Source organism: Saimiri boliviensis, chromosome 8 (genome assembly GCF_048565385.1).
Source record: "Saimiri boliviensis isolate mSaiBol1 chromosome 8, mSaiBol1.pri, whole genome shotgun sequence".
In the NCBI taxonomy this organism is placed as follows: Eukaryota; Metazoa; Chordata; class Mammalia; order Primates; family Cebidae; genus Saimiri; species Saimiri boliviensis.
The window spans coordinates 121,031,120-121,041,854 of record NC_133456.1 but is presented as its reverse complement, the minus strand read 5'-3'; the positions used below and the strand labels follow the sequence as shown (position 1 = coordinate 121,041,854).

At 42.3% G+C, this 10,735-nt stretch overlaps 1 protein-coding gene across 5 annotated transcripts in view; it reads left to right on the top strand.

The window, feature by feature from the left end:
* MPP7 (MAGUK p55 scaffold protein 7) overlaps positions 1-10,735 on the top strand; it is a 232,469-nt gene that overhangs the window by 31,968 nt on the left and 189,766 nt on the right. The gene's annotated exons all lie outside the window — the stretch shown is intronic.

The window sequence follows — 10,735 nt, the reverse complement described above, 5'->3', positions numbered from 1 at the left end:
TTGATGTAGTTTTTTGGCCCCTGAACTAATTATTGCATATAGCAGAACAGATGGCACATGGCAGGCAAACCTTAGCTCTTTGACATCTGGGACAATGTTGATGGGCCTAATGACTAAGGTTTCAGACAGAGGCAACCTAAACAGATAGCACACTTGGGTTAAATATTAACCAGAATTAGATGAAACAAGGAACACTTATTGAGCACTTACTGCATGCCAGATTCACCGGGAACTAGAGTCATAAAGTTAATGATATGCAAAGGCTTTGGTCCTTGAAGAGTTTACTGACTATTGGGAAACAGACAAGTAAGCTAACAGTTGTAACATGGGAACAAAGTGCTGATGGGGTATACATATGATGTCTGAGGAACATAGAAGAGACGGCACCATAGAGTGGTAAGCTCAAGGTTTTAAGAAAGTGATTACAATAATGAAATAGGAAGGAACTAAGGAAACCAGCATCTATTGAGGACCTTCTCTCTTTGTGTTATCCATGTATTCACTTTTATTATTATTTTTTTTTTTTGAGACGGAGTTTCGCTCTTGTTACCCAGGCTGGAGTGCAATGGCGCGATCTCGGCTCACCGCAACCTCCGCCTCCTGGGTTCAAGCAATTCTCCTGCCTCAGCCTCCTGAGTAGCTGGGATTACAGGCACACGCCACCATGCCCAGCTAATTTTTAGTATTTTTAGTAGAGACGGGGTTTCACCATGTTGACCAGGATGGTCTCAATCTCTTGACCTCGTGATCCACCCGCCTCGGCCTCCCAAAGTGCTGGGATTACAGGCTTGAGCCACCGCGCCCGGCTCACTTTTATTTTTTTAAAGTCAGGTGCAGGGTCTTGCTCTGTCACCCGGGCTAGCGTACAGTGGCGCGAGCATAGCTCACTGCAGCCTCCAACTCCTGGGCTCAAGTCATCCTCCTGCCTTACATGTTAACTTGTTCTTTCTAATTATTCATGCCCAACTATAAAGAGGGTGTTATGAGGACCTGAAGCACAGACGTTGCGGGAGGTCGCAGAGCTTGACATCACAGTTCGAAGACAGTGAAAGCATTTCTCTATAGAGTCAGGCTTAAGTTCAGGTCCCTGCTCTACTTCTTTATTAACTAGGGTGAGTTGTTGAACCTCTGAATTGAAAAGGCCTTTGTGAGCCAGGTGCTTTGGGAGGCTGAGGTGGGTGGATAGCTTGAGGTCAGGAGTTTAAGATGAGCCTGACCAACATGGTGGAAACCTGTCTCTACTAAAAATACAAAAATTAGCCGGGCATGGTGATGTGAGCCTGTAATCCCAGCTACTAGGGGGGCTGAGGAAGGAGAATCACTTGAACTTGGGAGGTGGAGGTGGCATGCAGTCGAGATGGCACCACTGTAATCCAGCCTGGGTGACAGAGTGAGATTCTGTCTCAAAAAAAAAAAAAAAAAAAAAAAGAAGGTCCTTTGTAAATCCCTTAATATGTAAGTACTTATGCTTACCTAAATATTCAAATTATGATGTAATTTTATTATTCTTAAAAATATTATTTAAACCCAAGTCTGGATAATTCTAAAACCCATTCTTTCTCTTTCCTCTGCATTTACTCTGCTTATTGCATTTCATTAGAAGGAAGCACAGTTTGTGCCAAAATTTATTAATTAACTTGATAAAGTTTAAAAAAAGCTATGATATGTATTTCTTGGTTATTGAACAACGGAACAGATACATTATCAACATTGAGTAATTTGTAGACATTTCATGCTGAGAAACTATTTGTTGAAAAAAGAGATTCAAAGTGGAATTATTTTTTTAGAAGTAAAGGCAGTTTTTGGGAGGGTGGGGAGACAGGATCTCATGCTGTTGCCAAAGCTGGAGTGTAGTGCACAATCTTGGCTCACTGCATCCTTGACCCCCTGGACTCAAGCAATCCTCCCACCTCAGCCTCCCAAGCAGCTGGGACTACAGGCGTGTGCCACCATGCCTGGCTAATTTTTGTATTTTTTTTTTTTTGTAGAGACGAGGTTTCGCCATGTTCCCCAGGCTGGTCTTGAATTCATCTGCTCAAGCAGTCCACCCCTCTTGGCCTCCCAAAGTGTTGGGATTACAAGCTTGAGTCACCATGCCCAGTGTAAAGGCATTTTGATATGAGCTGAGCTCATAATTCTGTCCTTTGAAACATTCTTTATCAATTACCCCGTCTCATTTTTGTGTATTTAACCTGTTGGCTCAGGTCTACCTGTTTTTAAAAATAGCATCAACAACAGTAAAACTTCTGATGGGAAGTCAGGGACCTATCTCTTGTCTCTTTTTGTACAGAACAACCTAAATGGGAGGTGGGTATCCTCAGTACTGTTCTAGCTCTCAAATGGATTCTGGCCTTGACCAATCGGTCCACCCTATAAGCTCCACTAATGAAACCGGTAGAGAGGATGCCTTCTAATTAGTATTTCTGTATTTTTGAATATCTCAAGCAGGCCACCTGCCTTAGCCTCCCAAAGTGTTGGGATTACAGGCATGAGACACCATGCCCAGCGTTACGGCATGTTGATATGAGCTGAGCTTGTAATTCTGTCCTTTCAAACATTCTTTGTCAGTTACTGCATCTCATTTCTTGCATCTTTAACCTGATGGCTCAGCAGCAACAACACGAAAAGCAGTACCTTTGATGGGAACTCAGGGACCTATCTCTTGTCTCTTTTTATGCATAACTTCTTCAATGGGAGGTGCATCCTGAGTACTGTTCTATCTCTCGAATTGATTCTGCCCTTGATCCGTCTGTCCACCCCATAACCTCCACTCTAATGAAACTGGTAGAGAGGATGCCTTATATTTCTCAGTATCAGCAGCATTTGGAGATGATGATTATGCCTCTCTTCCTTGGCTTCTAAGATGGTGCTAGTGAATTAATCTTCCAAGACACCATTCTGGACCTGTTTTTTCTACCTCCTGCCACCATAACATCCTTAGGCCAGCACTGGAAATCATTCTTTCCTAATTTCATCTCCCATTTTATTCCAACACTTACCTTTTATTTTATCCCAACTGTAATAAACAGTTTCCTTAACATGCTCTGTGCTTCCCACTTCCATATGTTTGCTCAAGCTGTTAAGAGACGGTAGAAATTAATGCTTGGGCTCTTCAGTCAGACTCTCTGGCTTTTTCTTTGATCGTTTGTGATTTTATTTATTTGAGATTGTATTTTATTAAAAAACAAAAACAAAAACAAAAACAAAAAAACCTCCCTGAAGACAGGGCTGGTGTCTGCATTGCTTATCTCCACTCTAATTTTGTGACCAAGGCAGATGCCAGGATGGTGGAATTTAAGGTGCAGCCTCCTGACATGGTGTGGCTTCTGGTCCACCAGTGCCCCATCCTGTGCATCTGTGGTCTCAGGCTTGGGCACTAGGTTTCCTGCATTTTTGGCTTATTTTTGTTGCCAGCCATTCCTGGCTCTGGTGTTCCTCTTTGTTCCTGTGTTTTGCCCCAACTTTTAGCTAAAATGAGACTTAAAATAAATAGTGACAGGGTCTTAACTATGTCACCCAGTCTGTAGTACAGTGGTGCAATCATAGCTCCCTGTAACCATGAACATCTGGCCATCCTCCTACCTCCGCCTCCCGAGTAGCTGGGACTATAGGTGAGTGCCATCATGACTGGCTAATTAAAAAAAAAAAAAAATTTATAGAGCTAGGGTCTCCCTGTGTTGTCCAGGGTGGTCTCCAACTCTTGGCCTCAAGTGATCCTCCTGCCTTGGCCTCCCAAAGTGCTGGGATCACTGGCATAAGCCACTGTGCCTGGCCTAGAATGGGGCTTTTTATTTGGTTCCTGAAAGTGTGCCTGTCTCTCAAACTTTCTTTTTTCTAGGGATTGAAGCTCTGCTTCTGGAATTGGGTATAGAGCTAGAACATTTTCCCTACCTGACTCCCAAGTGCTGCCACACTTCCCATTGCTTTCTTCCATCTGTGAGATTTGGATACTATTCCTGTGTCTTGAAAATTCTCATACCTGCTGTCGCCTGTATCACCACGAAGGTTCCCACATGTGTCGGATGTGGATGTTTCGCCTGGCGCCTTCAGCTGCAGCTCCTCCATCTGCTTCCGAGCTGAGCCAGCCCGCTCCTCTCCGCCCCTCCCCTGCCATCCTTTCCTGTCTGCAGATTGTGGGCCAGCTCCAAGATCCCTCCCCATCCTCCTGGCTGGTTGGTCATGCTTCACAGCCAAATCCTGAGAAAGGGAAACATTTCAGTGTTGATTTTAGAAGTCTTCTGTATGTGGCTCATGAGCCAATTTAATTTTTCATCACAATCCACATTGATGGGAAAAATGTAGCTCTGTAATACTTTTAAGATCCAACTGGCAGTGGTGGATCAAGATCGGGGGATGCTTTTGGGGCTTTATCCCTTCCGTAATACCCCATCCCCTTTATTTGACGCAAACAGTTTCCACGTTCTGAATATTTATTCGCAGAACTATGCACGCACAGCTTCAAACCTTGTGACTTTCCCCTCCCTTGGCCCATCAGGTCACATTCCTCATTTCTTAAATTCAAGATTGGCTGCTACCAGATGGTAGTGGCCCTTCCATTCAGTGGATTTAGAGGAAAGCAATTTGAATACAAAACCACCAGAGAAAGTTGGATTTTCTTTAAAATATTTTATAATTGCCTCTGGTTTATATGTGATCAGGTACTTAGACCCTTAGACACTTGAATACAGGTAGACTCATTGTGTTTCTTTTTAAATGTGAGATTTATTTTAATTTTATTTTTCTGAAGTAGCGTCCTGCTCTGTTTCCCAGGCTGGAGTGCAGTGGTGCAATCTCGGCTCACTGCAGCCTCTGCCTCCCAGGTTCAAGTGATTCTTGTGCCTCAGCCTCCTGAGTAACTGGGATTATAGGCATGCACCACCATGCCTGGCTAATTTTTGTATTTTTAGTAGAGACAGGGTTTCACCATGTTGGCCAGGCTCCTGACCTCTAATGATCTGCCCACCTCGGCCTCCCAAACCACCATGCCCAGCTAAATATGAGATTTAGCCTTGTATTAGCCTTCTCTAGCCACTAAAGCAAGAGTTCATGAGCTGGGTACATGATTGGACTTTAGAGTCTAATGAATGTATAGCCTGCTTAGGTGTAGCCATCTGTGTAACTAGTCAGTGTTTCTTAGGAAAGAAAGGGTCCATAGTTTTCTTCAGATTCAAAAATGTCTGTGGCTCCCAAAGGGCCAAAGTCCATTTATATATGTGGGATATACTTTTGGTTTCATCACAATTTACTAGTTCAGTCAGAAATCATAATATTTAATTATTTTTTTCTTTTTTTGAGACTGAGTCTTGCTCTGTCGCCCAGGCTGGAGTGTAGTGGCATAATCCCAGTTTACTGCAACCTCTGCCTCCCGAGTTCAAGCGATTCTTCTGCCTCAGCCTCCTGAGTAGCTAGGACTACAGGTGTGTGCCACCATGCCTGGATAATTTTTTGTATTTTTAGTAGAGATGGGGTTTCACCATGTTGGCGTGGTCTCAAACTCTTGACTTCAAGCAATCTGCCTGCCTTGGCCTCCTAAAGTGCTGGGATTATAGGCATAAGCCAATGTGCCCAGTCAGAAACATATTTGGTTAGCACATAGTTAAATATAGCCTCTGATTTTTAAAGATGTTTGTGATAAACACCATAGGGTTCCACCCCAGTAAATGACTCAGGCAGTCTTTCATTAAGTCATGGTTCAGTGTCATGGCTCACCTTGCTAGGAAGGAAAGTGTTCATAGTAATTCTGTAGTTTCTCACCTACGTGTAGGATCTACTTTTGCTAACAAGCATATGTCACTGCCAAAATGGTTAATTCTGGACAGAGAACTATGGAGACGAAGTGGATAAAGAGCAACTTTGAAAAATGAAAGATAAATGATTGAATTGGGGGCCCACCTGGCTTTGTGATTTGCTGGAGTGACTTAAGAAAACTAATTGCTTTGGTAAGGAACTAGGCTATTAAAGAATAATTTTTATATTGCTATTTTGTAGGCACCTTATATACTTGGAAAACCGTTTAGATTCTTTCTGTAACAACAACTGGGCGTAGAATAATTCTCACACCGAGTTGAAATGCATCATGTAGAAAACAGAGCCTTTTCACTTTTACTTTAAATTGTACCAGAAGAAACATGTTAATTAAAAAAAAAATTTTTTTTGAGATGATGGAGTGCAATAGTGCCATCTTGGCTCACTGCAACCTCTGCCTCCTGGGTTTGAGTGATTCTCCTGCCTCAGCCTCTTGAGTAGCTGGCACTACAGGCACATGCCACCATGATCGGCTAATTTTTGTCTTTTTAGTAAAAGCAGGATTTTGCTTTTACTAAAGCAGCTTTTACCAGCCTGTTGGCCAGGCTGGTCTTAAACTCCTGACCTCAGGTGATCTACCCAGTGATTCTCCTGCCTCAGGCTCCCGAGTAGCTGGGACTGCAGGCGCCCCCGACCATATTCAGCTAATTTTTGTATTTTTAGTAGAGACAATGTTTTGCCATGTTGGTCAGGTTGGTCTCCAACTCCGGAGCTCAAGTGATCCACCCACCTCAGCCTCCCAAAGTGCTGGAATTTCAGGCGTGAGCCACCGTGCTTGGCCAAAAGTCTGTCTTTTTAAAAATTGAGAAATGACTCCTTGAGCAGTTGAGGAGGGACAATTACTTAGTTGTCCTTGTGTAATGTGCAGAAATTAATGAAGATGATTTTTCACTGTGAATCCATAGGACCTGTCAACTGATAAGGAAACATATTAGTAAACACTATTTCTACATCCTGATACTTGCAGGTTTCCTTGATGTTGAAATAGTGGTAGCACAGATTTATTATTTTTCCTCTTTCTGATTAATCCAAACCTGGAGTCTGGCCCTGTTTTTTAGGCTGCAGAGAAGTCAATCCATCTTCTATAGGTTCCTTTTCTGTTTGTTGGGCTAACCATTTGAGCTTGCTCAGCAACCTTTAAAACTCTAAATCCTAGTTAATCTTAAATTCCCCAGTTCATATTTGGCTGGCAACTCTACTTGGCATTTCAGCAATTTCCCCTTTGCCTGCTCATCTTTACCAAAAATAAAAAACCATCTGATTCTTAAAGAAATGCAGATGAGGCTGGGTGCAGTGGCTCACGCCTGTGATCCCAGCACGTTGGGAGGCTCAGGTGGTTGGATCACGAGGTCAGGAGTTTGAGAACAGCCTGACCAATATGGTGAAACCCCATCTGTACTAAAAATAGAAAACTTAGCTGAGCGTGGTGGCGGGTGCCTATAGTCCCAGCTGCTTGGGAGGCTGAAGCAGAAGAATTGCTTGGACCTGGGAGGCAGAGCTTACAGTGAGCCAAGATTGCACCACTGCACTCCAGCCTGGATGACAGAGCAAGACTCCATCTCAAAAAAAAAAAAAAAAAAAGTAGATGAGAAAAGACCCTTTGTAGGACACAGAGAATAAACTTGCAGCTGTTAGAAACTGGGAGTTTCTGCATGGATATCAGAAATGGAAGCTTTTATTATCAGAATAGTTGCTGGTTGATGTTGCTTAAATAGGTTCGAATTTCACACAGTCCTAAGAGCCTACTGAGTTTCCACTATCAAGAGTTGATTTTGCCGACATGGAAAAAAAATCTTGTCTGGTTGCTTTTTAACACCTCTGTATGATGCTAGACACAGGTGTACGTCTTACCTTTTCATATATTGAAGAAAACAGTGACAGGTAGCAGATTGTCCAGAAAATGGGGGCCTAGATGGAGAGATTGAGTGCACGAGGGCTGATGCCAGTGTCCTCATATTACAACCCAGGCTTGAGCAATATCTGGTTTTTTAAATGCCTGGCAGAAAGCTGAGTAAATGGCCATGGGGTTCCATTCTTGTTCAGTCCCATCTTGGCTTCCTTTCAGATAAGGAAGAAATTGAGCAATGATTCCACCGTAGAGGAATGCCCTACTTTGGAATACGCTGAGTATGTGACATGTCCCCATTTACCTGAATTCTTAAAGTTAATGAGTAAAACTGCAGAATGCCATCTAGACTCATAGATTCTGAATTTTGGGAGTGAAATTCATCTTAAGATAATGAAATCTGTGTTAATAGTTTGATATTTTCTGTTATACTCCTGACAGAGTACTGCACTAATTATAGGAGTTTGGTAAGTATTTGATAACTAAGCAATGTATAGCTAAATCACAAAATGAAAAGATAAATTTTGACAGTACCAGATAATTTGAGGTCTGTTGTCTTGTCTCAAGTGTAGTCACTCCTTATTGTTAGCATCTTTCTGAAACTGCAAAAGCAAAACTAAAAATGGACCAGGAATTAGCATGGGAAATTATAGATTAGAAGATCCAAAGTGAAACAAATGGGAAAAGTTTTTTTTTCTGAGTACACACACACACACACACACACACACACACACACACACACACACACACACACATATGATACGGGAGTTTTTACTATGTTGCTCAGGCTGGTCTTGAATTCCTGGGCTAAAGTAATCCTCCCACCTCAGCCTCCCAAGTATCTGGGACTACAGGTGTGTGCTATTGTGCCTGACTAAATTGCAAAAGTTTGAATGAAGAGGTGCCAGGGAATAAAGGCCTCCTGTGTTGGTAAAGGTGTATTGAAGTCAGAATGCCTGTGCCAGCATCAGTTCTGTGTTGATATTGTGAGTGAAGTAGTAACTCTGAAACGAAGATACTTTCTTTAAAAACTTGAACACTTTTCTGTTGTATTTTACAGTAGATCAGTTGGCTCATTGTGGCATGCTTGTATGATTCTTAGGGTATGTTCCTACAAGCTAGTGTTGGTTCAGAGGGTATAATCACAGTTAGAATTTTTTTCTTTTTTGAGGCAGGGTCTCACTCTGTTGTCCAGGTTGGAGTGCAGTGGTATGATCTTGGCTCACTCCAACTTCCGCTTCCTGGGTTCAAGTGATTTTGTGCTACAGCCTCCAGAGTAGTGGAACCACAGGCATGTGCCACCACACGCGGCTAATTTTTGGATTTTTAGTAGTGATGGGGTTTCACCACTCTGGCCAGGCTGGTCTCGAACTCCTGACCTCAAGTGATCTGCCTGCCTCAGCCTCCCAAAGTGCTGGAATTACAGGTGTTATCCACTGTGCCCAGCCAGAATTGTGATGTATTCTTATGTAGTTGTTTCTTAAATTAAAAATATGGTATTTATTCAGATTAATACAATGTTGGATGTTTTAGTTTCACATTCCTTACTTATTAGAAATATATTTTTTAGAGCTTTAACACATCACCTAAAGATTATGAAAGTTGCCTTTGTTAACATGAATTCCATTTTCCTTTTAAAAATTAAATTATGGCACCCTCTACTGAATTTGAAAGGAATTGCTGAATAGTCATATGCAGGTTTGAAAAAGAGACTGTATCACTTTATAGATTAGATTTTGTTGTCACCTCTACTTGCTGTGGTGATCCTTTTTGCTCACAGGCTCCTCCTGAGGCAGTTGGTGACATACGTGCAATTAAACCCATATTTTGAAGCAGGCAGAGGAACTAGAGTGAGCAAATTCACAGAAGCATGAAATAACATAGTGTGTTCGCAGGGTTGTAGTTTTATAGAAAACCTGAGAGAGGGTGTTGGTGTGATTTTTTGCAAAGAAAGTAACAAGAAAGGACCAAGAGCATGTCTCATTTTAAGGAATTTAAACTTTATCATCAAAGTGCTGTTGAATCATCAGCTAGTTTATTTAGAGTAGTCAAGCCATCGTGTAAGTATCTTTGAGAGATGACGCTGGCAGCATGTGCAGGATGGGTTGGAGGTGGGGACAGACCAATTTGAGGATTATTGCGTTTGCCAAGTGGGCTTATTAGGGTTCTCAAAAGACACATGGTTCTGGGGTGCGAGAGGCTGGGAGATGGGTAAGTTCTTTCCCCCCCCACTTAAAAATGTTTTAGCACAAAAATTTCAAGATATACAGAAAAGTAGAAAGAATAGTACAATGAACATCCATATGTCCACCTTAGACCCAGCAGCTGATGACATTTTGCCATTTGTTCTCTCCCTCTCCTCCTCTTCTCTGCTGAAGTATTTTTGAGTAAATTGCAGACACCAGTGCTCGACGCCCCTAAATACTTTGTCAAGTATTTCTCTAAAATAAAGGATGTTAGGAGAGAGATGTTTAGGGAGATGAAATCAGGAAAGTTAGAACTTGGTGGTATAGATAATGACTTCTGTTACATCCAATAGGAGAACCACAAAGGTTTGCTTTTGCTGTTATTAATTTGTGATTATATAAGAGTTTCTTTCTATAGTTTGAGACTTTCAAGAGATGGATATATAGTAAATGCTATTACATTTTAAATGAAAATGTTGAAAAGGACACTTTTTTGATCAGCCAAAGTTTCAAATACATACAAAAGTTGAAGAGGACATCATTCTTGGCTAAGGCAATGGCCCGTACCAGGCATCTCCATGTGAGAAGAGAAGAGAAGTGGAACGATTCCAGAGAGAAGTAGGCCAGGCTTCTCTCACCGGGGGAAGGAGCACGCTCTTTTATTATAACAGAAGCCCAGGTCAGCAGAAGTTTGTGTGAGAAAGGCACACAGCCAGCACAAGTGTGGCCCACAAGCAGTGGTGAGAGTGGGCAGCTGGTGAGCTGACTGGCACTAGCAGAGTCCACTTACTTGGGGAAGAGGGAGCAGGAGACGTCAAAGAGGACTGCTCACAGGTGACAGATGAACCTTTTTTGGGGGGGCACAGAGTCTCTCTTTGTTGCTCAGCTGGAGTGCAAT